This window comes from Giraffa tippelskirchi, chromosome 11 (genome assembly GCF_054371585.1).
Source record: "Giraffa tippelskirchi isolate mGirTip1 chromosome 11, T2T-mGirTip1v1.2.pri, whole genome shotgun sequence".
Lineage (NCBI taxonomy): Eukaryota > Metazoa > Chordata > Mammalia > Artiodactyla > Giraffidae > Giraffa > Giraffa tippelskirchi.
In genome coordinates this window covers 52,173,604-52,201,457 of record NC_137285.1, presented here as the reverse complement: position 1 = coordinate 52,201,457, position 27,854 = coordinate 52,173,604, and the positions used below count along the sequence as shown (strand labels likewise).

Here is a 27,854-nt window from a genome sequence, read left to right as displayed (position 1 = left end):
ACTCTCTAAAGAAATGGCGTGCTCAACCGCTAATAAGAACGATTTCTTATGGGAAAGGAAGAATTGAAGGAGGTGCCTTTAATTTCGTAGCCAGTCCAGTGCTAGACTATAGACACCAGGTGCTAGATCCACCTGGGTGTGTGGCAGGAAGATGAGGAAATCTTTCTGGATGTGTCACTTCCAGTAGCCTTAGAGGAGCTGCATGTAGCCCAAGTTGCGGAATCATGACAAATAACACGTTACTGTTTTTTTAAGCCACGGCATACTGGAGTGGTTTTCATTTGTTTGTAGATAAGTAAGACGTAAGTAAAAAGAGATAACTGAACTCTTCGGGGGTGGAGGGGAGGGACAAGGGTTGCAAAAGACAGACCCACTGCTGCCACTATACCATGAGACAGGATAATAGTGACCTAGACCCGGGAGGCAGCAGTGAAGGTGCTAAGCAGGTCAGATGTGGGATCTATTTTGAAGGCACAGCTAAGTGATTCAGCAGATTAAATGGTGGGGTGTGAGAAAAGGGGAAGAAAGGAATACTCCACGGTTAATAGGTTGATTGGTGATCTGTGCAGTTACAAGAATGGACTTGTCATGGGTGTAGCAATTTTCTGGGTAAAGTCAGGAATCCAGGTCTTTACCATCTGGTGGCTCAAACAGCAAAGAACCTGCCTGCAATGCAGGAGATTCGGGTTCGATCCCTGGGTCGGGAAGATCCCCTGGAGAAGGGCATGGCAACCTACTCCACTATTCTTGCCTGGGAAATCCCATGGACAGAGGAGCTTGGCAGGGTACAGTCCACGGGGTCCCAAATAGTTGGACACAATTGGGTGACTTTCATTTCACAAGAATCCAATGAGCACTAGATATCCGATCGGGGGTGGTGAAGGGACTTTTATGTATAACTCTGGAATTTAGAGAGGGGTCATGACTAACACATACACTGATGAATCATCATTTAGGAAGGTATTGAAAGCCAAGAGACTAAGATCACCAAGGGAGAGAGCATAGACAGAGAGAAGGCCATGAACTGAGCCCTCAGATGCCTATATTCAGAGGTTAAGAAAGTGAGGTAGCAAAGGAGACTAAATCTGGTGCTGGTGAGGAAAAAGGACAATGAGGAGCAAGGATTCCCTGAAAGCCTTACAAAGAACTTTCCGGCTCTGCTAATGTGGCACCTAGGAAGAGAACCAAGCACTAGTTACTGGATTTCTCATGGGTTCCTGGTACCTTTGACAAGTGCATTTTTCACGGGGTGGTGAGGATGATAGTCTGGCTGGGTCAAGGGAGGATGAGAAAGACACGCTGGACACAGACCAGAGTTGCTCTACCAAGGTTGTCCTATAAAATGGGGACAGAAAAACCAGGTGGCAGCTGGAGAGAAATATGAGATCAAGAGTTTCTGGTTTCCCTTTTCAATGGGAAAAATTAGAGCAAAGCTGCATGGTGAAGGAAAGACTCATTAGAGACAGAAGAAAAACTGATGATGAATTTTAAAAAAAGAATTACTAGCATTAGCTCAGTTTCCCAGGTGGTACTAGTAATAATGAACCTGCCTGCAAATGCAGGAGATGCGGGAGACCTGGGTTCAATCCCTGGGTTGGGAAGATCCCATGGAGGAGGACATGGCAACTCACTCCAGTATTCTTGTCTAGAGAATCCCATGGACAGAGGAACCTGGAGAGCTACAGTCTAAAGTATCCCAAAGAGTCGGAAATGACTGAAGCGACTTAGCAGGCAAAATGACACATGCAGGTCCTAGAGTAGATAACAGGAACAAGACTATATCCCTGAATGGATTTCTGGCTGGTTTCCTTAGCTCCAATTCTTTCTTTTCTTCAATAAATCCTATCCTACACTAATTTCCCTAAAATATTGCCTATATTATAATGTTCCAACAATGTGTTTTGCTATGTTACTTAAGTTTCCTACCTGTTTTGCACGCCTCTGCTTAGCTGTTAAACTGTTCAATGATCACTGAGGTCAATACAAGCCAACTATGTGTCCAACCCCTGGCTGGGGACATGGGACACACTGTCCTGTCTTTACTCAGAATGTAAGGGTAGAGACACACACATAATAAGGTGAATTCACAGAGAGAAAAGCTATTACAGGGGAGTGTTCGTGTGCATGTTAAGTCGCTTCAATCAGGTTCAACTCTTTGCGACCCTATGGCCTGTAGCCCACCAGGCTCCTCTGTCCATGGGAATCTCCAGGCAAGAACACTGGAGCAGGTTGCCATGCCCTCCTTAAGGGGATCTTCTTGACCCAGGGAGTGAACCTGCATCTCTTATGTCTCCTGCATTGGCAGGCAGGTTCTTTTACACCAGTGCCACCTGGGAAGCTCATAGACGAATGTAGATAGCACCAAATAAATTCATAGAAGGGAGAGAATAATTTTTTCTGGGCAGTAGAAAGGGGCAGCCAAAGTTAGAGAGGGTGGGCTTTGTGAGCAGGACACTAGAAGGCTGACAAGGAGTAACGAGAAATACCTATGTCAAGTGTGTCTGGAGCACAGAAGAGGTGACTGGAAATGAAGCTATAAATGCTGTCTTAGCCTGACTAGAACCTACTCTTCAACTCTATCATTGGGAAGACTCTATCGCAGCCAGATTCTCTCTTTTATTGCCTGCCCCACAAGGCACACTCAAGCGTGTGTGTGGACACCACACACACACACACACTTGCTTTGAAGCACAGTGAGTCCTGGCAGTCCAGAAACCATGGGAAGGGGCTGTTGGGGATAAGGATGAACTAGATCAGAGCTTGTCAGGGAACCTCCATGACTTTCCAAGGTCTGAACGACCACAGAGAGTTCTAAAGAAATGAATTTCCAGATCCACTACTTCCATAGGAACCCCTTTTTATGAATGATATGCCTGAAATGAGCCTGAAGCAAGCAGATTTCTAGCAAGTTCTCTTTTCCCACTTCCTCTTTCATAATGATGCTTCTCCCATTTTACAAAAGAAAGGTGGACCTCGCCCCCACTCAGAATCCTACTTTGTGCCTTGCCTGTCCAGGGTGTCAAACATAGGGGAAAGGGGGAAAATTGCTATTAGAGACACTTTCTGTAGTCAAAGCAGTGATATCCACACTGTCCACACCTACTCTGATATATATTTCTAATACAGTTTAGTTCTATGCTAATAACTAGAGAGAGAAGGCAATGGCAACCCACTCCAGTACTCTTGCCTGGAAAATCCCATGGACAGAGGAGCCTGGTAGGCTGCAGTCATGGGGTCGCTAAGAGTCGGACACGACTAAGCGACTTCACTTTCACTTTTCACTTTCATCCCTTGGAGAAGGACATGGCAACCCACTCCAGTGTTCTTGCCTGGAGAATCCCAGGGACGGGGGAGCCTGGTGAGCTGCCGTCTATGGGGTCGCACGGGGTCGGACCCGACTGAAGCGACTTAGCAGCAGCAGCAGCAGCAATAACTACTTATCAAAAGTGAATGGGTTATTTTGGTTAGTCGTGTACTAATAACTATGCTTAAAATAACATAAATAATAATTTTCACAATATAAATATTAATATTTATTTTAAAAATGAAATCTCAAAGTATATGCTTCTTTTTGGTGCTGAGGTGTATTTGTGTGTGTGCTTAGTTGCATCTGACTCTTTGTAGCTCCATGAACTGTAGCGTACGAGGCTCCTCTGTCCATGGAATTTTCCAGGGAAAAGTACTGGAATGGGTTGCCATTTCCTACTCTAGAGCATCTTCCTGACCCAGGGATTGAAACTGTGTCTCCTGCATTGGCAGGCGACTTCTTTACCACTGCACCATCTGGGAAGCCCGCCAAGGGGTAAGGAGAGCAAACAGGTTGGAAAAGTATATGGCTAAATATCAAACTAAAACATTCAATTAGAAAATAATTTGAAAATGTTAGCAATCAGTGCTAAAAGTGTGCAGACGATACAGGTGACACTTGAATAACACACAGTTAGGGATGCCAACACTCCGCTCTATGGAAAACCTGCTATAACTTACAGCAAGCCCTGGGTACCGCAGTTCCTCAGTGTCCATGGTTTTGCATCACAGAGTCAACCAACCACGGATTCTGTAGCACTGTGGTCCTTACTGTCAAAAAGAAGTCTCATATAAGTTGATCTCACAGTTTCAACTTCTGTCATTCAAGGGCCAACGTATTTCCTCTCCCAAAGTTTTGTCAGAAGGCATGTGAGCAAAAGAGCCAGTAAGGAGACTTCAGTGGTGCAGTTTTCATTGACTATATCACTGGGCTGGTGTGTCACGAAGATCATTAGCATCCCCACCCCCAACCTTACAGTCATCATATTTTCCTCTTCTGGGATCATTTTCAGTTTCAGTTCCTTTACTTAACCAAACACTTTCTGTCACTCTCCTTCAGCATTTGGAAAAGACACGACTTAGAACATAGCCACCTAATAGGCATTCTGACTTTTTAAAATTCATTTTCATGTGGTCCATATACAGTCCTCTGCTCTTCCAAAAATGACCTGCCATGCACCATAAGATTTTCAGTGGGAAAAAAACAAAAATAAAAAACAAAAAATAAAAAAAAAGATTTTCAGTGGGATAAAACACTGGAAAATACATGTGTATACATACTCTGTCTCCAGATATAGAATATGTACAAATACTATCATTGGATTGAGCTGAGGTCAAAGAGCATTTTATTTCCTATTCCTATTTCTGATTCTAGCACTGAATAACTTAAAAAAGGGTAAAATTCCATGACATACAGAAAGTTAGTAAGTAATAACATATATGAAGTTGACTGTAGCTATTTTAGTAAAATCCACCGTTAATTAGGAGTAAATACTACTGGCAAAACTCACAAGCGTTCTCTCAACTTTCCTATGGGATGTTTCCACCCAATCCATAAAATAGGATACCAGCCAGCATATAAACAATGCTCAACTCAACAGTCCCACACAAAAATCTGTAATCACTGGATCAATAAATATAAAAGCTAATATTGAGCTAAACAAACAAGCTGGCTTCTTGCCAACCCTCAGACCATAAATATCTTCTGAAAAGGAGACTTCCCACACAGTTGACTACACTCACCTCCCTTGTGTTATGTGAGTGTCTTCTGAAGACGCCCTCAATCCCAGCATTCTACTTGGATGAATGGATATATAGCTATATAGCTAGATACAGACATACATCAATCCACATTTGCTTACTATTTGTCAAGCTCTATCAGCAAAAACTAGGTGAAATGGACAAATGTTTTCATTCAGGAACCATAAAAAGATTTTCTTCAAGGACCAAACTCATACAGACATCCATGTGATACTACTATTCGCTCCTAAAGATAATCTTTAAATATATAATTAATAATGTCAGTATGAAAGTACCATATAAGCATTACTATAAAACCAGTGTTCCATCATTATCTCACTCTACATTGCAGTGAAATCATGGCTGATTGTCACTGTCAAATTGTGAGAAATATTTTTATGGAAATAATAGCCTTCATAAATACTGATATTCTTAAACCTCTACCACTTTCTCACTCCGTGACTGTGGGCAAGTTATTTAATTACTCTATGGTTCAATTTCTCCAGTTATAAAATATAGTCCCTACCACCACAAAAGTTTATTATGATATTTGTTTAAAAATACACACATATTTAGAATAACACCTGGGACATAATAAGAAGTCAACAAGTGTTAGCTATGATTCATATTATTTCCCATAGTTCAAGTTGTGGACCTGAAACAGTACTCTGCATTATCACTAACTAACCTGCAAAGGAACTGCTACATAATGAATAAAACTTAGTATACTCAATGGGAGACAGGAAGAAAGGACAGTTTTCTAAGTTTTAAAATGTTTTTCAGACTGTTTTGTGTTTGAGATCCATTTAAAAAGATCATTAGAGTTATGGCTATTTTCCTCAGAAAAAGTCCCTTTATTCACAGCCTTCCTGAAGTCCAGGTTTGATAGCAAACCTGAGATGGCGATCCTTCTAGGATTTAAATTCTTCAATTATCAAACTTTAGACCACTGCTTTCCCCCATCCTCCAAAGAAATTTATAAACATGTATTTCACTGACAAACATTTTGTCCTGAGATACAGCTGTTGACATTTACATATTAATTTCATGTATTAAAACAAAAAGCATCAAGTTGGTTTTCTTAAACCCACCAGTAAGCTGTAGGAAAATTCCTAATTCCAGAAACTGTAGCTTCAAATCAGGTTCTGGAGTTCCCATTCCAAGTCAGCAGAAAACAGTGAACATTCTGCCTAGCAGAAGTCCAGGCCAGCACCCAACCTAACCCCTCTGTCACCCTGTCCTAGAGCAGACAATCCTGCTGGAAAGGCCATTCTGAGTATGATCAAAACTCTGAGAGGAGAAAACAGGATGAAATACAAGGATGTGCCTTTTCTGCCTACCAGAAAAAGCTGCACAATCTTCTAGCCTTCTTAACATTATTAAGTACAAGTTTAATTTTTTCATCACTTTTAAACTCTAAAATGGCTATTGCTTTGTCATCAGTCCTTTCCTTTCTGTATCTTTATGTTCTTCTCTTTGTATCTGCTCCCTCTTGTCTATCATGCCACCGCACTGCTTTCCAATAAAATGACAGGAGTTTAATGTATATCGAACCTTGATGCATTTCATAGAACATCCACCTCTGCAGAGTAGGATGCTGTAACCACCTAGATCTCATCTGTTTATTCAATCAAGTCAACTAAGCCACTTGAAACACACTGACAAAATGAGAATGCCTATCAGTTACAAGGAGATGCCATCACCGATGTCATAACATCAGACAGCAGTTTTTAAAAACATAATGGAAATCGCTAGTGACAACCACTTTACTTCCAGTTTTGAAACTTCTGATTCACCCTATTTAAGACTCTATTATAAGCGTCATTTAAAAATTAACTTTGCTTTACGTATACTTTGACGTTAACAAACTTTTAAATGCATAGAAAATCAAGTTAAATTCAATACATTATAAGCTAAATTCAAATACATTTTGTATATGCTTGCAACATCTCAACAACACTTGGAAAAATTAACTGGATTTTCATTTAAAGCCCCTTTGAGTAAGGAGTTCACGGCCGTACAAGTCTCCTGCATTTCGTTGAAGTTTCTAGCACTGATTTTCTGGAAATAATATAAAGCCAGGCCTGACTGTCAAAAGGTAACCATTCTTTAAAGTCCTCTTCCAAGGCAGATAAGTGTCCTGATCAAAAAAGAGGAGGGCAATTTGACTGACAAACATAGAGTCAGACGTGCAAGCTCACACTCGAGTTGGCACCGGTCGGCGGGGAGTTTGGGAGGGGTGAGGGAAGAAGCAGGGGACTGCAGTACCTTACTTGAACTTTCTGAGCTGGATGAGGTGCAGGACTCAGCGCTCTGTGCGGCGAGACTTCCCTTTCTCCGAACCCCGCGGCTCGGCGCGGGCAGCCGGGCGCGCTTCCCTAGCTCTCCACCTCCCGCGCCGAGTAGGTGGAGCGCAGGGCACCCGGCGACGCGGAAAGAGCGGAGCGCACCGCGGGGCCGCGCTCAAGCCGCGCGGGACCCGCAAGTGGACTAGCAGTCTGTGCTCGGCTGGAAGCGGAGGATGGCGAGGAGAGTCCGCGCCGGGAATAAAGGGTCAGAAGGGGAAAAACCTCTGCGCCTAGCGCCACGGAAAACCGAAGTCGCGGTCAAGTGTTTCCCCCGTAAGAGGGCGGGGCGGCCCGGCTGGCAGCTGGTCGGTGGGGAGACGGGTGGGTCCGGCCAGTGCTGGGAGTGGACCGAGACGAAGGCTTTCGGGGAAAGCTCCCTTGCCCTTTCCAGCCACCAGCACCTCCCCTCCCGAAGCGGAGAAGCCAAGCTCTGTACCTCCATCGACTCCGGGCTGCAGGGTCAGGGGCGGCAGGCAGTGCCGCGGGGTGGGCGCGGTCACCCGGCTCCCTTCCCGGGCGTCGGGCCTCTGCGGCCACAAACAAATCGGCTGGGGTTTCCCTGGGCGCCTGGAACCCAGGGAGTCCCAACCCCCAACGAAAAGAAAAGTGAAAGAGAAAAGAGCGAGGAGGAAAGGCGAAGATAAACACCCCCAGCGGAGGCTGGGGGAGGGGCGGGTGGCAGCAGCTCTTGGCCGGGCGCCCCAGGTGTCTTGGTTCCGCGCCCCCTGGGAGGTGTCCGTCAGTGCCAAGCCCGGGGGCGCAGAACCTGGAGGGCCCGGGGGAGGAAGGAAGGCTAGGCACTCCAGCCCCGCCGCCTGGGACGCTGGCTGGCCTTGGCCTATCCCTCTCTCGTGGGACACATGCAGGGAAGGAGCGAGAAGGTGACCCGAAGTCCATCTGCCGCATCCACGGGCCCCGTGGCATGCGAGGCTGTCCGAGCTGCGACTGAGACGTGGGCGCGGCGCAGGTCCCAGGCGTCCGCCAGAGAGGGAAAATGTGTTGGGTCGGAATGGGCGGCCACTCCAGACCTTGACCCTCCCTGTAGGCTGGAAGAAGGAAGGCTCTGAAGTCCTATTAAAGAAACCATGGAAGGAAGACAACCTGGGAGACTATATTCTCCAAGGCAGTTGGCACAGAGGGTGAATGAACTTGAAGGGAGCCTGTGTGCGGGCCACTTTCCTAGTCGAGTGCATAGTCCATTGTGACACATTACAATAGGACCGTGTGAAATGTTGTTATTGTAGGGTGTTATTGCTGAAGGAACCAAGTTCCTTGAGGCTAAGGGATTCTAATGCCTCAAAGTCTGCAGAAAAGGTTTCAGTTTTTTGGAGTCACTTTGGAGAACCTTGCACACATTGTGAATCACTGAAAATCCCTAAGGGAAGGGTGCTTCCCCAAATTTTTCAGAGTTATGTCATAGGGAAAAAAAAGGCTCCCCGGAGCTTGGCAAAACGTTTAACTTTCTTTTGCATTACATACATGTTAAAAATAAAATAGAAACATGTTAGAAGTGATTTAGATATTAAATGTACCTAAAGTTCCATATAAAATCACTTCATTTTTATGAAAAGTTTGAGCTCTAGGTAGTCACTGTCAACTAAATGAGATAAAAATGTAGATAGTCTTTTACAACCATTCAAAATTTTACCATAGTTGGAAATTATATTTAAAGAAATAAAGCAATTATTCTTTTATGTTCAAGACAATGTAATACTGATTTTTTTTGTGATAATGCCAGTGATTTAAAATCCAATCAGACTTGTCCATGGCAAATTTAAGTCCCCTACATACAAACTTTCAAGTTGCAAACTTTCAAAGATGCAAATGTGCATTCACATGTCCAGTCATATGAGTTAGTCCATTGGTCTGGCATACATTGTCATGTATGTGCATTGTCTACAAGTGTCTGTGCTTTTGTGCACTTTACTGTACAGTCCTGTATAGAGTATAGTAGCTCAGTATATCTCAAGCCCAGAATCTCCAGAAGCAAGGTAAAAGTAACAGTGATGTAGTTGGTACTGATACATGCTACTGTACTTTTCAAGGTGCTGTACTGTAAGATTTTAAATGTTTATTTTTTGCATTTGTTATGTATTATTCGAGTGAAAAGTGTTATAAACCTATTATGGTACAGTAGTATATAACTGACTGTGTTAGTTGGGCACCTGGGCTAACTTTGTTGGACTTAAGGAATGTGCTCTTGGAATGGAACTCATTTGTCTGCAGGGGACTAACTATACACTGAAGCTCTGATTTGCAGAATGAACATGCATCCTGAGGTCAAGCTTGCACAGGATTGGATTCTGTTACAATAGACATAGCAGCCCCAAAGGCAAAGTGTGTGTATATGTGAATGTGGAAATTCATGACGGAGAAGTGGATCTGTGTCTGCTCATCGACTTGAACTGCTCCAGTCTTTCTTGGCTCCTTCAGCGCCCCTACAGATGCTGTGCGATCTGCAGCTGATGGCTGAAGCAGTTGTCCAGATGGTAAGGCCCCTCTTCGGCCTCACTCAGCAACAACTAGCAGAAGGAAATATCACTGCCACCAGAGGTCAGGTCATCACATGCTGCACTTGGCTGCCTAAGAGCACTTTAAAAAAGTTACTCTTAGCTGGAGCTCACTAGCCTGGTGGCTCTGGCTGACCCCAGGGCTGACAGACATCAGTGTCTGATAGCACACTTTTAATACATGGCCATCATGAATTTTCTGAGCTACTAGAGAAGTTTTCACGGTGCTGTGAAACTGATGGGAATTTTCTTCATATAGCCAAACTGTAAAATACAATTAGTATAAATGGTCTCTGGATATTGATTGGGCTTCTAATACATGGAAGCTCTACAACAAGATGGACTGAATGAAATATAAAGCATTTAGTCAGGAGATAAAATCACACAAATGACAAGAAAGTTGAGAAATGGAATATTTCCTGCCCTATGGCTCAGTGGTAAAGAATCTGCCTGCCAATGCAGGAGACACATGGTAAGCAGGTTGATCCCTGGGTCAGGAAGACCCCCTGGAGTAGAATACTCCAGTATTTTTGCCTGGAAAATTCCAGAGACAGAGAAGCCTGGCAACTACAGTCAATGGGGTTGTAAAGCGTCAGACACAATTGAGCACACACACATGTCACGTCATCAGTGATCAAGGATGTCACAATCATCAGCGATTGCAACCCTCCAGTGCGAGCTGGTGAACCCTAAGGGCACTCAGGCAGGAGAAGAATACCTGCTAGCTAGCAGCCTGGGACTACAGCCACTCCCTATGGAGAGCCCTGAGGAAAGGAAGCTCAGGATGTGAAAAACACAGGAAACTGGCCCCAGATAGCTGAGATGCATAAGAAAGGAATGATTTCAGTGAGCTCAGACTCTTGCATCTTCCTATACACAGAAAGCTCTAAGTTCCTCAACTTGGGATATCTGGTTTTCTTTAATTAACAGCAATTATATGACGTTCAGACTACCTGCCCTTTGTTGCAAAACTTGTATATAATCTGGCTCCTCCCCTTGTCTCTCAGCACAGTTCTCTCAGCATCACTTGAGATGCTGTCTCCCAGGCTCAAAGGTCTAAAAATTCCCATTGGAAAAAACGTAACTCTCAACTTTTGAGTTGTGAATATTTTTTAAGTTGACAAATTGAAATTGAAACTGATGATGGCCATAGGAGAGACTTTGCTCAACTACATACTTGCCTCCTGAGCATGTAGGTCAAATTTGTTTTCTCAATTACACACAAAAATATATATTTGAACTGGTTATATAAATGCATGCAATTCAATGAGATTGGGTTTTCAGCCTGTTTTTGTTGCAGTGCCTCAAAAAGAGAAATCTAATGTATGCAACTTGTATTTTCAGTTGCCACAGGCTGTTTGGCAGGGTATTAAAAATTGCTCACACCAATGAACAAGTAAATCCCACTGTATAAATTAAAAGCAAAGGCCAAGATTGATGAAATTGCCTAAAGGTAACTAATAAAAGTACCATGTGGAAAGAAGTAAAAATTAGCTAAATCTCACAGAAGTGACGCTAATAATCTTTCTTTTAATTAAAAAAATAATAAAATCATAATGGAATAAATTTTAATATTGGATTTTTCATTCAAAAGACAATATTACCTAATTGGCTAGTTTTCTTTAAAATAAATGGCTAGCGAATGTTTTCTGTAGCTTTGGTGACTACGTGGAAGCAGTTGAAAGTTAGCTCATCTGACTTAGTGTTCAAAGTCCATGACTGTGACCTTATTTATGGCTCTCCTAAGGAGCAGATCACAGAACAAGAAGAAGCTGACCTTCTGGTCTTTGTAAAACACAGACTGGGACCCCTCAAGGTGCCATTTTGGTTAAAACCTTACCTCGAGGTTGCTTCCCATCTCAGTATTTTTGGTGGTCCTGACAACCAAGAGCAACATTCTTCCTCTTAAAGAAAGTTTTTAAGAGCTTCTTAAATTACTGCTTTCTCAGAGGTGGAGCAATACTAGCTACTATTTCTGTAGTTCCTAGAAGTGTGCCTACTTCTAGACAAATATTAGCTCATTAAATCCTCATGATAATGCTATGAAATATGAACAACTATTACCTCCATTTTACTGATGGAGAAACCAAGGCCACAAGAAATTTCACAAGTGGCCTGCAGTTCATATGCAATTGGGTGGTCCCCTGCAAGGATCTGATCTCGGGTGGTCTAGCTTGAGTCTACCCCTAACCCCTGCCACCTCTAAACTGACCCGCCCTCCACAGCTTCTGAGAAAAGAAGCCTTTGCTTTCAGGCAGTATCTGACTGTTATATTTTGTTTGTTCTAGAGTAATTTTAGCTGCCACCAGGGAGGAAACTCATCAGTTCCCTTGAATTTCTGCTTCCTGATCTCGTTGTATTTCTGTAATGAAACTGCCATGAAGTTTGCAACTCCTTTATAAAATAGATTATTTGAATAAAATCACTGAAAACAGGCTGGCAGAGCTCTGCTGCAGGTCATAAACAGAACTAGTGGCTGATACCTTCAGGCAGATGCCCATTAAAGATGGTGATTTTGTTTGGACTGCAGAGTCAAAGGGTACCCATGGCAAAGAAGGAGAAATGGCACCTAGTGTCAAGCTGTAAATGAATTTAAAATAATTAAATAATGACATAATATTTAATATGAGTAAAAGTATATAGTATCTTAAATGTTTTGTTATTTAGTAAGAAGAAGAAGGGGTTTAACTAGAACCAAGAGATAATTTAATGTGCTAATAATACTACTCTGAACAGTCTTTTAAGACTGATCTTATCAATCACAATCTAGTTCAAAATACATTAATTACCTTACTTAGATTCATGAGAGTGTATTATAAATGTACGCAATATGACTGGGTCTTCTTGGCATTTATTTCAATGATTAATTATAAAAAGGGATTTCATTTTCATCACATATACTTGCTGAGGATGGAAAATACACATTACTTGAGTTAGTCCTCTAATTTATTTATTTATTTTTTATTTTATTTATTTATTTATTTAATAAATTTATTTATTTTAGTTGGGGGCTAATTACTTTACAATATTGTAATAGTTTTTGCCATACATTGACATGAATCAGCCATGAGTTTACATGTATTCCCCTTCCTGGACCCCTCACCCACCTCCCTCCCCATCCCATCCCTCTGGGTCATCCCATTGCCCCGGCCCTGAGCCTTTGTCTCATGCATCGAACATGGAATGGTGTTCTGTTTCACATATAATAATATACATGTTTCAATGCTATTCTCCCAGAACGTCCCACCCTCACCTTCTCCCTCAGAGTCCATAAAGTCCTCTAATTTAAATGGAGCACTTTTTACAATATGTCATAACTTTAATAAAGGGTGTGAACCAAAGTCAACACCAATAGTATCAGCCAGTTAAAACTGACATTGATTTTGATCATATGGCTAGCAAATAGGCCCTACATAAATATTTGAGTTTATTTTTGTTCAAAAATAGTTTCATCTGTCATTTATTGGTGTTAAATTCTTGCTAAAATCAAAACTTTGAAAACATATAGATATGTATGTATGTATGTATATAAATACATATGTACACATACACATATGTATTGTACATATATATGTGTATGTATGCATTTAATACATACACAAAGAAGAGAAGTTAAAAGCAAGAGAGAAAAGACAGATATATCTAACGGAACGCAGAGTTCCAGAGAACAGCAAAGAGAGATAAGAAGGTCTGCTTAAGTGAACAATGTAAAGAAATAGAGGAAAACAATAGAATGGGAAAGACTAGAGATCTCTCCAAGAAAATTGGAAATCAAGGGACCATTTCATGCAAGGATGGGCACAATAAAGGTCAGAAACAGGAAAGACCTAACAGAAGCAGAAGAGATTAAGAAGAGGTGGCAAGAATACCCAGAACTATAAAAAAAAAAACACAACGGAGTCTTAATGACCTGGAAAACTCTGATGGTGTGGTCACTCACTGAGAGCCCGATATCCTGGAGTTTGAAGTCAAGTGGACCTTAGGAAGCATCACTATGAACAAAGCTAGTGAAGGTGATGGAATTCCAGCTGAGCTATTTCAAATCCGAAAACATGATGCTGTTAAAGTGCTGCACTCAATATGCCAACAGATTTGGAAAACTCAGCAGAGGCCACAGAAATGGAAAAGGTCAGTTTTTATACCAATACCAAAGAAGTGCAATGCCAAAGAATGTTCAAACTACTGTATGATTGCACTCACTTCACATGCGAGCAAAGTAATGCTCAAAATCCTTCAAGCTAGGCTTCAGCAGTACATGCACCAGAAACTTCCATATGTACAACCTGGATTTAGAAAAGGCAGAGGAACCAGAGATCAAATTGCCAACATTCATTGGATAATAGAGAAAGCAAGAGAATTCCAGAAAAAAACATTTGCTTCATTGACTACGCTAAAGACTTTTACTTTGTGGATCACAAAAAACTATGGAAAATTCTTAATGAGATGGGAATACCAGACCAGCTTACATGCCTCCTGAGAAACTTGTATGCAGGTCAAGATGCCACAGTTAGATCCAGAAATGGAACAATGGACTGGTTTCAAATTGGGAAAGAAGTATGTCAAGGCTGTATATTTTCACCTTGGTTATTTAACTTATATGCAGAGAACATCATGGGAAATGCCAGGCTGGATGAATCACAAGCTGAAATCAAGATTCCTAGGAGAAGTATCAACAACCTCAGAAATAGCAGAAAGTGAAGAGGAACTAACAGCCTCTTGATGAAGGTGAAAAAGGAGAGTGAAAAAGCTGGCTTAAAACTCAACATTCATAAAACTAAGATCATGGCATCTGGTCCCATCACTTCATAGCAAATAGAAGGGGAAAAAATGGAAACAGTGACAGACTTCTTTTCTTGGCTCTATAATCACTGCAGACAGTACTGGAATCATGAAATTAAAAGATGCTTGCTCCTTGGAAGAAAAGCTATGGTAAACTTAGACACCATATTAAAAAGCAGAGACATCACTCTGCCAACAAAGGTCCATCTAGTCAAAATCAGGGTTTTTCCAGTTGTCACGTAAAGATATGAGAGTTGGACTATAAAGAAAGATGAGTGTTGAAGAATCAATGCTTTCAAACTATGGTGCTGGAGAAAATGCCTGCGAGTCTCTTGGGCAGCAAGGAGATCAATCCAGTCAATCCTACAGGAAATCAACTCTGAATATTCATTGGAAGGACTGTTGCTGAAGCTGAAGCTCCAATACTTTGGCCACCTGATTCGAAGAGCCAACTCACTGGAAAAGACCCTGATGCTGAGAAAGATTGAAGGCAGGAAAAGGGCGTGAAAGAGGATGAGATGCTTGAATGGCATCATCAACTTAACGGGCATGAGTTTGAGCAAACTCCAGGAGATAGTGAAGGGCGGGAAGCCTGGCATGCCGAAGTCCATGGAGTCGCAAATGTCAGACACAACTGCAATAACAACAACATCATTTGTGAAAATTAACACAAATGGCTCATAGCCCGAAATGGAAAAGTTAAAAATATATAAACTTTCCAGAAGAAAGCATAGAAGAAAATGCTTTACAATCTAGATGTAGGTAAAGATTTCTTTGCAGACCAAAAGTACAATGAATGAAACAAAGTAAAATAATTGGATGTCATCAAATTATTAACTTTTTCTCCTGTTAAGGTCCACAATGACTACCAGTATACTAAAGGTTCTAGAGAATCTTGCAATAAAGTAGTCTGTTTAATACTGTTTAGCTTATTTCTCAAATTTATTGGTTAAAAAAACCATTTTGCAGTAGAACCCCAGTTAATGAGCAGAACTTGTATTCCAGAAAATGCACTTGCAAAGTGCTATTGAAGAGACATCACTTTCTCCTGGAATAAACTCCATTATCAATGCTAATTGAGAAAGAGGAGCCATAACAGCCAAATAACTATTTTCACCACCAGATATGCTCTGCATTTGATTCACTTACACTTTAGTGTAATGCTTTAAATGTTTAGGCGTTATAAACATGCCTCTATGGCAATAAACATCCAGTATTTGTAATAATTGTACAACTTAATTGACTATTCACCTACTAATAGCCATTTACAACTTGATTTATTTTTGTTAAAATTTAAAAGTCCTCCTATACAATTTGACTGGAGAATCTGAAATTTAAACTGAAGTCTAACTCACTCTGGTTAAAGGAGTCTAAGAAACATTATTGCCAGGAATGGCTTTAGTTGTACAAAATCTTAAAAAGAGAATTCCCTGGCAGTCCAGTGGTTAGGACTCAGCACTTTAGCTGAGGGGGCCTGGGTTTGACCCCTGAACCAGGATCTAAGATCCCAGACACTGCCACCACCCCCCACAAGAAAAAAGCAGAAAGAAACTAGAAAGATGATTCACACTTTGTAAAACATGCAAGCAATGGCAGAGCTCAGAACAGATCCCTGAAGGTCATTAGAATTTGTCACCCCTAAATATGCCTCAGGCATAGGGATTATCTTGAGCTGGTTATTTATAAGAAACAGCAGACACAAAGAAAGCTCTGAAAACCAAGTAGCTATCCTTTTCTAAGAGAACTATACATTTATAAGAGAAAGCTTGATTTTAAGAGTGTCTTCATCTCTGTACCAAGAAGCAGATGAGAAAGAATTCTCTGGAAACACTTGTGACTGGAGAAGGCAGGAACTTAAATCTGTTAAGCATCATACCCTTGTTTATTGTGCTTTTCCTGGTAACCTCCCATAACTGGCCCCCCCACTGACCACACCACAACATCATTCTTTTGTCTTTAACTAGAGATGATATTTAAGATGGTGGCTGGGCAATTTCAGAGAGTTACCCGGTTTTCTTGAGTATCTCCCATGTATACAGGAGGTGTACATTTTATTAAACTACTCCTTGTTATGGGTCTCAGTCAAGAACCTGGAGGGTTGAGGGAAAATTATCTTTCCTCCTCTACATGCCTTAAGAAGCGACAAGGCTATCACTAAAATTCCTCACCTATAGATCTTAAATTAAAAGAGACAATAATGATGATTACATTCTGTAATGTCCCTAAGAAGAACTCATCAAAAACCAGCACCGGTTCAGTGTAAAAAAGTGTTGTCGATAAACACTGTGTTAATTAAATCATGGAAGTAACACCTCTTATGTAGTTGAAACAGCAAAATAAAATTTAGGTAGATGTAATATAATACCTGGGCTTCCCAGGTATTTCAGTGGTAAAGAATCTGCCTGCCATTGCAGGAGACACAAAGAGACGCAGGTTTGATCACCCGGTCTGGAAGATCTGCTAGAGAATGAAATGGAAACCCCACTCCTGTATTCTTGCCTGGAAAATCCCATGGACAGAGGAGCCTGGAGGGTTCCTGTCCACGGGATCGCACAATCGGACATGACTTAGCGACTAAGCAGCAGCAGCAGCAATATAATACCTATTTGAATTCTTGTCCAATATAGCACACAGAAAATAAGGTGTATTCCAAGAAACCATGTCATAGTTTACTATTTGATTGCAGAAACTCACAAAAACATTGAATGAGCATTTCCTCGAAAAATGACTTTCAAAAAGGGAGGTTTGGTATATTTTGTTCTTTTTGAAACATGAATAAGAAATGAGGTTCTAGTGCAGGCAAAGGAAAATCTTATGTTTGTAAAATCAACTTTTATGCTCAAACACAGTGAACATAGAAGTGTTGGAAATAATTATGCATAGTATTTGAAGGTACTTTCATCTCTACATGAATAAATAATTATGGTATGTACTGCTACATTTGCTGGTCTCACCCGTCAGATACAAATCTTCCCTTTAAAATCTACATTGGTTTGCATTTATACCTAAGTGCTTCCCTGGTGGCTCAGTGGTAAAGAATCTGCCTACAATATAGGAAACCTGGGTTTGATCCCTGGGTGAGGCGGATCCTCTGGAGAAGGAAATGGAAACCCACTCCAGTATTCTTGCCTGGAAAATCCTATGAACAGAAGAGCCTCAAGGGCTACAGTCCAAGGGGTCACAAAAAGTCAGACACAGCTGAGCGACTAACATACCTAAGTTTACTGTGCCAAATCTAAGATGTGAATATTCAAAACCAGCTTTGACAGACCTAATGCTAATGTTATCAAACCAGTATTTCATGAGCATTTATTTATTGCTAACTCTGCACTCAGAATCAACTACATGCCACAGATTATACAGAAGTAATATAAGGTACAGTTCTTCCTTTCCAAAAGGAAAATACATAAACTAATTGCTACCATTGAGAAGTTTACAATATGTTGTGGTTGATTTTTGTAGGTTGGTATAATCACAAATAATGGCTTCCAGATAACCCTATCTGTTCAAATCTTCTATCATAATTACTTTGAAGTAATATCACAATGTCATTTCAATTGACTAGCTTTCTCCCCCCATGATAGTTTAATGAGAATTTTGATGTCAGGTGTATGCTAATTCTTGTGCACTCAAAAGGGGAGAGAAAAGCAAACCTGTAATTGAAGGCTTAAGGTATGATCTATTTAAGCAAGTATCATTAGTCATACAAATTTATCTCCCAGATGTCCATTCACTGAGATTAGATGTTGTGATGTCAGCATGATATAATATGGAAAATATTGAATTGTTAAGCAGTATAATGTGAGCCTAGTTTTAAATCTGTCTGGCCAAGTGGACACTATTCATTTAGAAACTGAAAATCTAAGATAAAGTTGTCTAGGATCACACAGAAATTAAGTGGTAAATCCAATATTTGAGCCAATCTCTATTAGCAAAGCTTCATTTTCTCTGATAGAAGAAGCACCTTCTGGGGCTTCCCTGATAGCTTAGTTGGTAAAGAATCCACCTGCAATGCAGGTGACCCAGGTTTGATTCCTGGGTCAGGAAGAACCTCTGGAGAAGGGATAGGCTACCCATTCCAGTATTCTTGGGCTTCCCTTATGGCTTAGGTGGAAAAGAATCTGCCTGCAATGTGGGAGACCTGGGTTTGATCCCTAGGTTGGGAAGATCCCCTGGAGAAGGGAAAGGCTACCCACTCCAGTATTCTGGCCTGGAGAAGTCCAACAACTGTATAGTCCATGGGGTCTCAAAGAGTTGGGAATGACTCAGCAACTTTCACTTTCACCTCTAACATACTGCATGCTAGTTAAGTATTGGCCCATAAATGATTAACAATTGCTATGTTACTCACTACCTACCCTATGTTAGCTATACCCTTGCAGCTTAATATGCATCATTAAAAAAAATATATTTGTTTATGTATTTGGCTCTGCCGAGTCTTAGTTGAAGCACTCGGAATCTTTGGTTGTGGCATGTGGGATCTAGTTCTCTGACCAGGGGTTGAATCCCAGCCACCCGCCGTGGGAGCTCAGGGTCTTAGGCACTGGACCATCATGCATCATTTTTAATCCTAAAACTAAAGTCAACAAGATAGACACTATTATCTCCAGTTTACATATGGTAAAACTGGGTTTCAAAGAGATTAATATGCCAAAGGACATATAGCTGGAGAAATATATAAAGTTCCATTTCCTTAATTCCAACTGTGTTTCAATAAAACACACACAGATTTACATACACTTGGAGATTGAATCCAAAACCACCACAGGGAAAAGAAAACTAGCCAATTAAAATAATCTTGTGATATTACTTCAAATTAATTGTGAAAACAGCATTGTTTTCTGGGAACCTATGGCGCTTTTAGCTTTGTCACTGAGCCATCTGATCTTGTTGTATAGTCTGAATTAAATACTCTTCTATATGTGGAGGAAAAAAATCACATCTACAACAGAGTTGCAACACAATGTCTCAAAATAAGCGATAAAATTTTCATTTTTATTGGGTATCTTTTTGAGTTAACAGAGAGACAAGAGGATAAAGTGTTATTTTGATGTGCAAAGTTAAAAAAAAATGTCAAACACCATTTTTACAATACAAGACAGCAATCAGAGCTGAACCGTAAGGTAATTGCCTATAAAAATCAGATACTAACTTCTCAGGCCAGTATTTTTAAAAGTCTCCCGTTAACTGATCTACTGAGTTCCATCTGTCTGTACAGTTTTGTACAATTATATTTACCCTAAAGAACACACCAGTTTTGTTGCCTCCTACTCCTATCCCTTCAGGTGTGTGCTTCTGTAGCTCCTTTTCTGGTTAACATTTGACACACTGAGCCAAATCTTTTCTCACAGGCTGCCTCAAGACAGTTCTCCGTCAAGGAGCTTCCCATATTAATGTCAATCCACATTAAATACTCCTTTGCACTTGAGCAAACTTGTTTGTGGATTTCCCATGTTTGCTCTCATATTGTTTCCTCACTGAGATGGTTGGTGGTCAGCTTCGTAATGATTAGCCTCTCAAAAATCAGATCAATAAGTGTCTTAGAGTTGGGACAGACTGAAGAGCACATGGCTGTTTTTTGTTTAAGAATCCCTGCCTTACGCTGCTAGTTTGGGGATTAGAGATGTGTGTCTTCCACATGCCAGACAGTAAGTATATACTAGGGAGCATGGGCAGAGGGAGAGAGAGAGAGACCTACTTGGGTTCAAATACCAGATTCACCATGTCATTTCTCTATGATCCTGGACAAGTCCATTTTTATCTACAGTTTCATTTACAAAATGATGTCAAGCATATCATACTTTCCAAGCCATATGAAAATTAACTCCAGATAATTTACATGACAAAGTTTTCATTTGCATCAACAAGTTGAGGTCAGGCTGTCCCAAGGAGAGGCCAGCTGTTGGGTTGTCAGGAGCCCCATCATAATAAAATCAGCAAATTTAATATGGTCCGGACTTTTTGTTGTGGCTCAGACGGTAAGAATTTGCCTGCAATGTGGGAGACCTGGGTTCAGTCCCTGGGTTGGGAAGATCCTCAGGAGGAGGGCGTGGCAACTCACTCCAGTGTTCTTGCCTGGAGAATCCCCATGGGCAGAGGAGCCTGCTGAGCTATAGTCAGTCCACGGAGTCACAGAGTCAGACACAACCAAGTGACTAAGCACAGACTTTCGTTACATAATTTGATGCTTAATAACCTTCGGATCTTCAGTTCAGTCGCTCAGTCGTGTCCGACTCTGCGACCCCATGAATCGCAGCACTCCAGGCTTCCCTGTCCATCACCAGCTCCCGGAGTTTACCCAAACCCATGTCCATCGAGTCGGTGATGCCATCCAGCCATCTCATCCTCTGCCATCCCCTTCTCCTCTTGCCCCCAATCCTTCCCAGCATTAGGGTCTTTTCCAATGAGTCAACTCTTTGCATGAGGTGGCCAAAGTATTGGAGTTTCAGCTTCAACATCACTCCTTCCAATGAACACCCAGGAATGATCTCCTTTAGGATGGACTGGTTGGATCTCCTTGCAGTCCAAGGGACTCTCAAGAGTCTTCTCCAACACCACAGTTCAAAAGCATCAATTCTTTGGTGCTCAGCTTTCTTCACCATCCAACTCTCACATCCATACATGACTACTGGAAAAACCACAGCCTTGACTAGATGGACCTTTGTTAGCAAAGTAATGTCTCTGCTTTTAAATATGCTACGTAGGTTGGTCATAACCTTCCTTCCAAGGAGTAAGCGTCTTTTAATTTCATGGCTGCAATCACCATCAGCGGTGATTTTGGAGCCCCCCAAAATAAAGTCTGACACTGTTTCCACTGTTTCTCCATCTATTTCCCATGAAGTGATGGGACCAGATGCCATGATCTTAGTTTTCCGAACGTTGAGCTTTGGATCTTAGGATTTTATAATATCACGCACATCGATTCTCAATAGCCCAATGAAATAACCATGCTATCTTATCGAGACACTTTTCCCTAGAGAGTGCCTGAACCGACAGCACCAACAGGTCCTCCCTTTTGTCTGCTTCTAGCACCCAGCAACCTTCCCTCATTAACACTTTATTCCTTTCTGATGGTATGATGGAATCAAATATATCCAGGTCTGGGAAGTGATTCATTTTTCTCTCCTCTTCTCCCTTCTCCTCCCATCCCCACTCTCCTCCCTTCTCCTCTCTACCCGCATCCTACCTCCTATTTGACTTGAATATAGAAACACATAATACATACATAATACCTAAAGAAAGGCATAAAAATCACCTGGAATCTTACCATTAAAAGCTAAGTAATGTTAAGCATAGCACCAGTCTTTTCCTTTAATGTGATCATACTGTATATAGAGGGTCTTTTAAAATTTTATTTTCAAATTATATTCTTCAGAGTATAAAAATAATGATACTTTTTGCACCTAACATGTTTACATCCCATGTCATTTGACATCTTTCAAAACCCAAGTTTAATGAATGTGTAGTACAATGCTTTAATCATTCTTTAGTTGGACATAGAAACATTGCAATTTTGCAATGTTAATAATTAACGTCATACTGCACTCGTGTATGCTAAGTCGCTTCAGTCGTGTCCGACTCTTTGGAACCCTACGGACTGTAGCCTGTCAGGCTCCTCTCTCCGAGGGATTCTCTAGTCGAGAACACTGGAGTTGGTTGCCATGCCATCCTCCAGGGGATCTTACCAACCCAGGGATCAAACCTACATCTTTTATGTCTCCTGCATTGGCAGGCAGGTTCTTTACCACTAGTGCCACCTGGGAAGCCCTAACATTTTAGTAATCAGCTTTAAACATACATATTTTGCATGCTTCTGGTTATGTTTAGCACAGAATTCTAGCTCTAACTCTGAAGTTAAAGTCTCTAGCTTTAAAACACTAATTTTTTTTTCAGATATTTACCTATCATGAGCACAGAAGGCACCCGTTTCTCTGCACAGATATTCAGATATACAAAAATACTAAATTCAGAAATACAAAACATTCTAATTAGTTGAATTAGAAGGTTTTTCTGCAATTAATAATCTGCATATAATCATAAATCTGTACCCTTTTCAGAACTATATTTCTTAACACTTATTCAATATTTACTGAATTGGTGACAATTCCAGAATCATTTTAAATAAATATGGGTGACTTGCTTCATTATTTTGTTGGAATAATTTTAGTATCTCAACTTTAAGTATAATTTTCCTGATAGTTTAAAAAAATTCTTTGTTATACAAATGAAGTAAGTATATTCTTATTTAATAAGTTGTTTTATTATAGATAAAAGTGAAGTGAAAGTCGCTGTTGTGTCCGACTCTTTGTGACCCCATGGACTTTACAGTCTATGGAATTCTCCAGACCAGAATACTGGATTGGGTTGCCATGCCCTCCTCCATAGGTTCTTAGCAACCCAGGGATCGAACCCAGGTCTCCCACATTGCTGGTGGATTCTTTACTGTCTGAGCCACCAGGGAAACCTTTCACTATAGATAGAGTCATTTTAAGGTTATTAAATGTCTTTAGGGTACAACTGATATTACCTTGTAATTGAACTTTGGTTTATGTGAATGATAAGTTACAATACATTTTCTCCTTTGACATATTTAAATGATATGTAAAATGTATCCTAAGATTAAACTGTACTTGCAACTTTTATTTCTTTGCAATTCTGCTAAGTTCAATAGTTATTCATTTGATTTTAGAGATATGCATTCACACTCATAGATTATACTGGTGTCCTTACTCATTTTCTCTTTTAATCTATAGGATATATTTATGCATGTGTATATTTAATTTTTCTGTACTATATTATTTGGAATGTTAATTTTTAATATTGTTTTAGCCTCATTGATTTTTAAAAACTTTTCATTGAAGTATGTTGATTTTTGCTGTATAGCAAAGTGATTCACTTATATATATATTCATTTTTATATGCTTTTCCATTAGAGGTTATTACAAGATATTTAATATAGTTGCCTGTGCTATACAGTAGGACCTTGTTTATCCATTCTATATAAAATAGTTTGTATCTGCTAATCCCAAACTGCCTCTCCATCCCACCCCCATCCCCTCTCTCCTTTGGCAACCACGAGTCTGTTTTCTGTGTCTTAGCCTCACTGATGTTTTATCTGTCATGAGTAAAAAAATAACTCTTCTCAAAGTAAGTTAACTTGAATTTTAAGTGTTTTGATAACATTGAAAAAAAAAATAAAGATTCAAACATTTGAATGAGAAAAACCCAGGTTCAAATTCCAAGTCTGTGACTTTTAGCACAGGGCTCCTTTGAAGCCCAGTCTCCTCTTCTGGGGGCTTCCCTGGTGACTCAGACAGTAAAGAATCCGCCTGCAATGTGGGAGACCTGGGTTTGATCCCTGGATTGGGAAGACCCCCCTGGAGGAGGGCATGGCAACCCACTCCAGTATTCTTGCCTGGAGAATCCCATGGACGGAGGAGCCTGGCGGGCTACAGTCCATTGGGTTGCAAAGAGTCAGACACGACCGAGCGACTAAGCACACACTCCTTTTGTGAAGAGGGAGATCACGCTAAGCTCAGACGTTAGCATTCAGGAAGGGTTCTGACATGTACCTGTGATCCCACGGCCTAGGATAGGAGGTGCCCAGCAAGCCTGGTGTCAATGTTCCTACCATCTGCTTTCCTCCTCATCACCATCTATACTTTCTTCAGTTGTCTACTTCTATTCTTCATCATCTCCTTCACCTTTTTTATTCCTTATTCTAAGACAACTTTGAAACTTGCCTTCAGTGCACCGATGAAAATTTTCTGCATCAGTGTTTTAACAGGGCCCGTTCTGCTCTTGCTTTTGTCTTGTCAGTCATCTTTCCATCCACCTCCCTTTTATTCCCAGCTTATTTTTGCACAGCATCCAGTTGTCTCCTCAGCGTGTTCCTTATATATGCCAGGTATTCATATTTCTTAGGAATGAGAACTTCTTGAATCCTGTTTAGACAAGCTAAACAGTTGTCTAAAAGTTTCTTTTGCTTCCTCTCATAAATCACTTTTCCCAGAACTTTAATTTTGCTGAATTTTCAGGATAATACATTCCTCTTTCTCTTATGCTACTGTTTTCTTTTTTTTCCCTAGAGGGACCATATGATGTTTTTCATCAATTTTTAACACTATTGAACACTTGGTATATAAAAGAACATGTGCAGCATAATAATAGAGGTAGCAACATAACACAATAATAGAGTAAATAAAAATATAACAAAGCAGTAATATTACCAGGACTGCTGAAGTGTCCTGGAAACCCTCTCCAATTACCTCCCTTTGAACCCCAGTTTTTAATACATCTCAGACCTTTTACCTAGCATCTTTTTCCTTCTTCCTGAAGTATATCCTTCAGATGTTCTTTCAGTGAGAATTTGTTGTGGTTGAGTGCTTAGTACATAAAAATGTCTAATTTGGCTTTCTTTGAAAGGTGTCTTTGCTGCATATGATTCCAGGTTGAAAGAAACTTCCAGCATTTTGAAAATGTTATTCTAGTACCTTCTGGCTCCTGTTGAGAAGTCAAGTGTTAATCTAGTCGCCATTCCTTTGTTCATAATCCATATCTTCTCTCTGCTTTTCTAAAACTTTGCTATATTATTTGGTGCTCTGCAATTTTTCTGATTTTGTACCTACAAGTGATAATATATTCTATTTGGGATTTGTTGGTATTCCTCAGAATGAATTCATTAGGACTCATGAAATTCTTATTATCCATTACCTATCTAAATATCTCTTCTGTTTAATATAGTATTTTTTCTGAGCTTTGATTAGATACATTGTTGGACTCATTCATTCTCTCTTCCATGTGTCTTAATCTCTCTTTTGTACTTTTCTATCATTTTGTGGGTACCAATTATATGATTTCATAATATCTTCTGGCTTCATTAATTCTCTCTTAAGGTATTATTCTGTAAATTTAGCTTTCATTTCACTGACTGTATTTTTTATTTCTAAAAGTTCAATTTTGCTTTTTCTCAGCTCTGCTTGCTGGTTTTGATAGATGCAGACTTATACAGTTATTTTTGCTTCTGTGTTGTCCCATGGTAGATGTGGGGAGAAAGGGAAGGAAAAATCTCCCTTTAGAAGACCATTGAGAAAGCAGAGGTAGGGGGAAATGCACATAAAAAACATAGATAAATTCTTCAAGATTTTAGAAAGAGAGTCTTAGATTTCTCTTGGGATACTGTTGTTTTTCCTTTGGGTGTCTAGTTGCTTTCTTTTTCTGGGCTCTCATGCCAATGACTTCATGCCAAGAACACGTGTTTATTCTGGTCCGTTACTATCGTTTATTGATTTCCAGGTTTGTGTGATTATGTGCTTTCACACAGTCCTACAAGCGTCTCCTGTCTTCTCTATTTGGGGTGATCCCCTCACTATAATTTCACAGTTCGTGCCCTCCAGGATCAACAGAAGCTGCTACTGAACTGCTGACTGGCTCTGGTCCAGCACTTTGCGGTCACCCTTTAGAGTCTACGAAGTCAGAGCTTATAGGAACAGTTCTTTTGGTAAATGTATGTCTCACAGCTGCAAAGATTGTCAAACATGATTAATAACCTACTCTTTCAGTCAGATCTGAAACTTACCTAGTAATTATGATTTGACTGAAACTCTTAAACTCTCAACTCTTCAACCAGAGCACAACTATCACAAATGATTTGCAAACCGATAAAAATGCGAAAAGCCAGTATAACAAGTTTTCTCTTTTACTCCTGAATGTGTATCTGTAATATTGGTGTAGGTTGATTCTCTCTCTCTCTCTCTCTCATTCCCTCCCTCTCCACATTCTGCTCTGCTTTCAGAAAGGAAAATTTTGTTATAAAATGCCTTAGTTTTCAAGACTTTTTCAGAATTTCCTTGATCTTGTAGGGTTGCTTGAAACCACTGACCTCATAAGAAGATCTTAACATTGTCAGTGCGTTCTCCATTGCTCAGGCTGAAAGAGAAATGCCAGGCTGGTTCTGTTCAGTTCCACTGTAGTCAGGAGGAGAGATTTCTTTTCATACCTTCATCCCCACATAAGACATTTCTACACCTAGGTGGACATACAAGAGTCTAGGATTGCTACAAAGCAAGTGGGGCACAGTCAGTTTTTCTAATTTTTATTATTTTTAAAAATGGATATTAAGTTGTGAGATTATAACTATTTATTAGGTTTTTTTTAAATAAATTTATTTATTTGAGTTGGGGGCTAATTACTTTACAGTATTGTAGTGGTTTTTGCCATACATTGACATGAATCAGCCATGAGTTTACATGTGTTTCCCATCCTGAACCCCCCTCCCACCTCCCTCCCCATCCCATCCCTCTGGGTCATCCCATTGCCCCAGCCCTGAGCATTTGTCTCATGCATCGGACCTGGAATGGTGTTCTGTTTCACATATGATTATTTATTAAGTTTTTTTTTTTTGGACCTAGTAACTTACAAAGGGATCTGTAAGTTACTTCTCTTGGTCCAGGGGTGACACAAAAAAATTACTGAAACACTAAGACCACCATGACTGAAAAAAATTGGGGAACCTCTGATCTAGCCCAATATTCCATCTAATACATGAGGCAGATTCTGAACATATTCACAGACTTACAGATGAGATATACCTATAATAAAGACAGAAATAAACTATAACATATAAAAAAGAAAATGCTGTAGTGACTGAACTACTCCCAAATCATGCTTTAGTTTAAAAACTACCCTGCACAGCATGTATCAGAGACTCCATGGCTTCTTAGATTCACCCCACCTAGATCTACTCAGTTCAGGACTAGGCCATTCTACTTTTCGGCTCACATCAAGAAAAATCTCCCATTTGTTTTGATCTCCTCAGTTTAGTTCAGTTGCTCAGTCGTGTCCGACTCTTTGCAACCCCATGAACCGCAGCATGCCAGGCCTCTCTGTCCATCACTAACTCCCGGAGTCTACCCAAACCCATGTCCATCGAGTCAGTGATGCCATCCAGCCATCTCATCCGCTGTCGTCCCCTTATCCTCCTGCCCCCAATCCTTCCTAGCATCAGGGTCTTTTCCAATGAGTCAGCTCTTCGCATGCGGTGGCCAAAGTATTGGAGTTTCAGCTTCAACATCACTCCTTCCAATGAACACCTGGGACTGATCTCCTTTAGGATGGAATGGTTGGATCTCCTTGCAGTCCAAGGGACTCTCAAGAGTCTTCTCCAACACCA

At 40.6% G+C, this 27,854-nt stretch overlaps 1 protein-coding gene across 10 annotated transcripts in view; it reads right to left on the bottom strand.

The window, feature by feature from the left end:
- IL15 (interleukin 15) overlaps positions 1-27,854 on the bottom strand; it is a 318,782-nt gene that overhangs the window by 75,013 nt on the left and 215,915 nt on the right. For 2 of the 10 annotated variants that reach the window (XM_081543544.1, XM_081543542.1), the window contains exon 1: positions 7,315-7,970. The exons of 1 other annotated variant lie outside the window; for it this stretch is intronic. The gene's annotated coding sequence lies outside the window, so the exon portion shown is untranslated. Of the gene's footprint in view, positions 1-3,987; positions 4,078-7,314; positions 7,971-27,854 lie in introns of those variants that run through there. 7 more of the 10 variants (XM_081543547.1, XM_081543545.1, XM_081543546.1 and 4 more) reach the window with 5 other exon arrangements.